The sequence below is a fragment of the Priapulus caudatus genome, unplaced genomic scaffold, assembly GCF_000485595.1.
Source record: "Priapulus caudatus unplaced genomic scaffold, Priapulus_caudatus-5.0.1 Scaffold353, whole genome shotgun sequence".
Taxonomy (NCBI): Eukaryota; Metazoa; Priapulida; class Priapulimorpha; order Priapulimorphida; family Priapulidae; genus Priapulus; species Priapulus caudatus.
In genome coordinates, this window is record NW_014577414.1 from 41,378 (window position 1) to 47,377 (window position 6,000).

The following is a 6,000-nucleotide window of genomic DNA, read 5'->3' on the forward strand; positions in this document are numbered from 1 at the left end:
GGCACTTGGAACGTCTCAATAAAAAAACTAATGGTAATGTATTTACTACCAAAGTCTTAATGTTTCTCTACTCTCTTTCGCCTATTATTGCCGATAACTTGCTGTAAATGCCGTTCAAATGCTCCTCTGCAAGACACAAACACACCGCACGCACGCCACTGTGCACAAACAACGAGAATAAAAGAGACAACAATCAAAAGAGAACAAATCAAATATAGTTATACCTAATCTTGACAGATATATATAGTACTGGATGAATACTACAGTAAATGCAAGGTTTCGCTGGATCAATTATTTTAAATGATAAATTTGTAAGTGAGTTGTAATGCATTTCCAAACTGACTGGGCATCAATGGTCAGCTAGTACGCTGCATCTCCACTGCTCTGGCGCATGGCCAGTGCTCAGGCACCAAATTTTTACCATGCAACTGAAATGAGGAATATATAGCCTTGCCACTGCGGAAAGCGGAAATTAAGCCTAGAAATTGTACAGATTCCGCAAATGGTTGGAGACCCTGCTATTCACAAACCAAGTAGAGCTGATGACTAGAGTGTTACATTTTCTAAGTACAAAAACAAGAACACTTGATGAAAATGATGATCGGCTGTAGCCTAAGAGGCTTTTGTTACTTCAGTAGACCGTCAGATTATTGAGAGGTCTGAGCTGTGTAGTAAAATCTTCTGATTAATAATATACATTATTAGATCTAATATCCTTTCATGAAATTATACTTTTAGAGAGAGAGTACGGTAAGTTTGTCATATGTCGTCATAGTGTATCCCGCGCACGCGGATAATCTAGCACCACTACAGAGGTGCTGCCCTACAGCGGCGACTTTTTCTAGCGGCTAACCCCATTGCTCATAATCGTATCACTTAACATATGTACTAACATATTCTGTCACCTTGTCATATTTTAAACTTAAAGGGATCCTTTACTCGAGGTTCTAGCGTTATTTTCAGTTAATTTGGTTAATATTACGCTACATAAAAAGTTTCATGGTTCAATCACCATTAGAAATATTTAAACAAAATACTACTACAGTTTGATTACAACGACAGTGGCGCCACTCAAAGCACACGATCTGAAAAGTTGCGCAAAACGACTTTTCAGCCAAGGGCTACAGACCGAGGGTGTTTCTTATTTATAAATTTAAAGTGATTATGTCACGAATTTCTAGCACCATCAAGTAGTATATTTGTGTGTTATTTGTACAAAATAAAATGTATGAAAATACAATTAGTGTTTCTGTTTACTTTTCATGCTTATATACCTTCTTTATATGCCCTAATTTGCCGGTGAAAAACAGAGAGACGCCAGTATCTGAACTACTGGGGGAATAGTGTTAGACAACAGATTTACCAAATCGTCTAGATTTTTGCAAATTTAACCAACGTAAAAACATTTTTATCAGGTGAGAGCTTGAGGATATATTTAGTAACGTTAGTTCTTACTTTTAATGTGAAAAAATGGGAATTTTTGTTTTACAAATTTTACAATGGGAAATTCGTGACGTAGTCAATTTAAAAGCAAAAGGATTGTAATATCTTATAAACGACATATAGTTTCAGTTATATTATGGATAAATTTGTCCTAAAATAAACATTGTTCGGTTAAATAGCATTTAGGTATAAATATAATTGCACCTTTGTGGTTAGCCCTCGGTCTGTAACATGCAAAATATATTGGGAAATGCGCAGCATTTTCAGGGTGGCAGCATGTCACGGGTGTCAATGTTCAAATTTCGTAGCGTTGATGTATAATTAATTATAACAGTTAAATTAGGTATCTGGTAGTACGTGTGGTTATAAGCGATTTGTTATACAGTAACTACAGTTGTATGCAGTAAAATCCTAGAGTCTAGTATCCCTATTACTTTAAATAAAAAAAACTAGTTTTGTTTAGATTGAATGACGTTATGTTATTTTTACTTGACGATTGGCAGCCCGGATCCGCGCGAAGTGCGAAAAACGCTGCCTAGCGGCAACACTAAATCAAATTCGCTGCACCGTTTCGAACACCTTCCTCAGGTCCCTTTGAGTAGAGGATAAAGCCCTATAATTGCTCAATTGAAAAGTTGTGGCAATTCCACAAGCCTTTTCACTACGCATGTAGGTAGACATTTCATACAAATGGTCGTAATTGTTGGTTTGCTGCTCGGTGCGCGTTGTTTTTCTGTAGAAAACCGATTTACCTTTTTTGCTGTTTCATGCCCTGACATTATTTTACAACTTATGGCGTCCCATAGATGGCGCAACGAGCCCATGTACACAGCATTTTCAAGTCGTTTTTCTACAGAAGGCTCGGCTCACTGAGCTAGACTGCTGCCCGGTGGACAGTTCCACACGCTACCGTAACTCACTTCAGTGTAGCCAACGATAGTTGGCGGAGTGAAGGTCGGTACCAGTTTAGCCCTGCAATCGTCACTGCCGCTTCAACTTCCCGTATCCATCTTGAAGAGACCAATGTGATGTTCTCATGTTTCCGATTATGTTTGTTTCAAAGTAATATAATTATGTGGGTGCAGATGTCATGTTAGCCATTGTAGTCACGTGAGCAAAAAGTCAAAAGCAACAGCACATTTAAAGTTTGGAGGATTTTTACAATAGGATAACTATTACATTTTTATAAGTATTATATGCATAATAAGCAGGAGATATCAAATAATTATGTTACAATCTATTCTTAGCATTTTCAGTTGACAACTTATTTCTATATTCACCATCTCTCCCCTGAGACCTACTATTTGCATATGACTTTGCCTGCTCGGCCGGCAGCTCTGCCGGCTATAACATAGAGTCAGACTCGTACCTGCTCGACAGTTCGGTACAAGGATAGAGAGCATGGTGACACACTGTTTACTCGACTACACAAGAAATTGTGTTTCAGGTCTTCACTCAGGGTCATATAATTCTATGCACACCTACGAATACTTCTATTACTACAAGTACATGTTACAATAATTACTAGTACTACTACTACTACTACTACTAGGCCTACTACTAAGTACTAGCACTACTACTACTAGTACTACTACTAGTACTAGTACTAGTTACTACTACTAGTATTACTACTAGTACTACTACTACTAATTACTACTATAGTACCAGAGCTACTACTACTAGTACTAATACTATATAGTATAGTACTACTACTACAGCTAGTACTACTACTAGCTCCAAGAAACGGTCTTTCTTAGGGTTAGAATACCCCTATACTAGACAACCCCTGCTTATATAGGAAGCAATTTACTCTAGCTAGTTCCTGATACTGACAATGACAATATCAGTGGGGGATTTCCGTCTCTCCACACAAATACGCACACACGTGCGTATACATGTATGAACGCACACAGTCACACACCGACGCACGTACTTACGCACGCAGGCCGGCACAGACATTTGTATGGGTGCATGTATGTGTTTGTATGTGTGTCTGCGTCGCTGAGTGTGTGCGTCAGTGTCTTTAAAATGTTCATTAGGAACAATTTTTCAGAAGTCACAAAAATCCGTTTCCTCAACAAAATTTATGTTTTAGCCTGGCCAGAAGTCATGGCGTAACATAAGTATGTCATCTAACACGCACAATTCACAGATAATATCAGGAGCTATTGACCTATTGACAATATTTGTGATTATTACCTGCTCATTGTTTGTATATAGGTCAACATTTCTATTTACATGAATAGAGGCGTATTATTTCCGCATGTATTATTTATAAAACCCAGCTTATGTATCCGCTGCAGCTGCCGCTCGTTACATGAAGCTGCTGACGCATAATAAAATACAATTCATAATAAAACTTATACAACACAGTGTAGAAGTAGAAGGTGTTGACACTTTTATTGATATTTTCATTGAACTTGCAAAGAACAGCAGCTCAATGCAGCTGAGCTCTTTCATTGTATTCCCGGTAAAATTCTCGACTGTTCGCTGGCAGCTATGGATCCGTGCGCCGGCCTATGCATTCGGCGCACGGATCCATAGCTGCCAGCGCTGCATACTGTCGTAGGACGCTCCCGCGGTCGCGTGCGCCTTGCCGCGGAACTGCGCGCAAGATCTGCGCTCAGCGCTTCGGATTAACACCTCCTTTCGGCAACGCTTCTCTAGTATACCAGAGTGTGTCTCATCTGGATTCCTTTATTAATAATGTCTTCGTACACCTCTTTTTCCATACCAATCACCTGTTTATGCCTTCCTTAGCACATATATTTATATAATGGCTATATAGTTTGGTGCAAATCCACTTTAGGCACCTTAGGTATCACGAAGTGATGCACAGATGTCTGTGTATCACCCACTGATGCACAGACTTTCCTTATATCAAGGATTGATGCCACAAATGTGTTAACTGCTCACATAGCCATGCTAAAAAAGCGCGAACCCCCCCCCCGCCGCACGCTTTGTCCCTCTCTTGCCGTGTTTTGTGTGCCCATATCGGACAAAATTTCTGACTGCAGTCTCTATATTGCCGTGGGGCACTATTTTGAAAAAGAAAAAAATTCTGCAGGGGAACCAAGGAGCAACGATATACCAAGGGGAGATGAAATCCCGGGGGGGGGGGCATTCACCCCACATTATGGTAGATATGTGCCACTGCCAAAGTCAGGAAATGGGGGGCTCTGGGAACTAATTCAGACCTGAAAATGGGGTTGGGTCTCTGTAACTAATGGTTAATTTGAATGTGTTGTCTCTATAGCTATTCGTAATATAGCGGCCGGCGGAACTAGGGGATTCGATATATTATATATATATATATTTTATAAAATATATAGGGTCCCGGAACTGTGGGTCAACTCTTAATTTGTATATAATGAACCAATAAATTGTTGTATTATGTAGAGGAGAAAAAAATGACCCGGAGACAGCATGGAACGCAACGGCACCGCACGCACACGCGCACACACACACACACACACACACACACACACACACACACACACACACACACACAATACACGCACGCACGCACGCACACATACAACACACACACGTTGCATGCATGCCTTGGCGGCCCGGCTTCAACGTATTCTGAAATACGATGCACTGGAACGGAAATATTAAAAACTAGGGTCTCCGGAACGGCAAAAATGTATGATCTGCATGGTAACTAAACTTAATGCTCTGGAACGAGATATTCTTAAAAATGCAATGCACTGGAACGGAGGTTTAGGGTTAGAGTTGAAAACGGGGGTCTCCCCGCGGCACATGTATGCCCCCCCCCGACCCAGCACGACCCAGTTAAGGCTCAACAATGCAATAGTCATGTTAGACAAGGTAGATGAACAAAATGTAAGTTTTTTGTAAGTTGTACAACCAGTAAGTTGTACAAACAGAATTTGTAAGTTGCCATCCAGGCAGAAAAGATAAAATTAGAATAATATAAAAATAAAATGACAAGTTATCTGACTGGACTGTCTGGTATTACTATTAATACTGATCAATTAGAGGTGTTATATCAGTGCTCTAATGCCGCTTTTATACTGGGGTTTATCCCGCTTCAGGTCAGGACCTGAAGCGGGATAACCCCCAGTATAAAAGGTCAAAACACCCTTAGCCCGTGCTAAAGTTATCCCGCTCTAGGGGGTGGTCAGGTGCGCTTCAGACCCCAGCTAACGTCAGTATAAAAGGTATCTCGACTTTAGCTCGCTCTAAATTACCCCCCCTCATTACCCCATTTATACTTGGGGTTATCCCGCTTCAGGTCCGGACCTGAACCGGGATAAACTCCAGTATAAAAGGTCAAAAAACACTTAGCCCGAGCTAAAGTTATTCCACCTCAGGAGGTGGTTCAGGTCCGCTTCAGACCCGAGCTAACGTCAATATAAAACGACTTATCCCGAGCTAAAGTTATCCCGCTTCAGAAGCGGGCTAAAGTCGTGCGCAGTATAAAACGACTTATCCCGAGCTAAAGTTATCCCGCTTCAGAAGCGGGCTAAAGTCGTGCGCAGTTTAAAAGGACTTATCCCGAGCTAAAGTTATCCCGCTTCAGCAGTATAA

The 6,000-nt window shown here is 40.7% G+C and overlaps 1 protein-coding gene across 1 annotated transcript in view; it reads left to right on the forward strand.

Moving 5' to 3' along the window:
• Positions 1 to 6,000, forward strand: part of LOC106809424 (cyclin-Y-like protein 1) — a 205,475-nt gene that overhangs the window by 37,247 nt on the left and 162,228 nt on the right. The window lies entirely within an intron of this gene.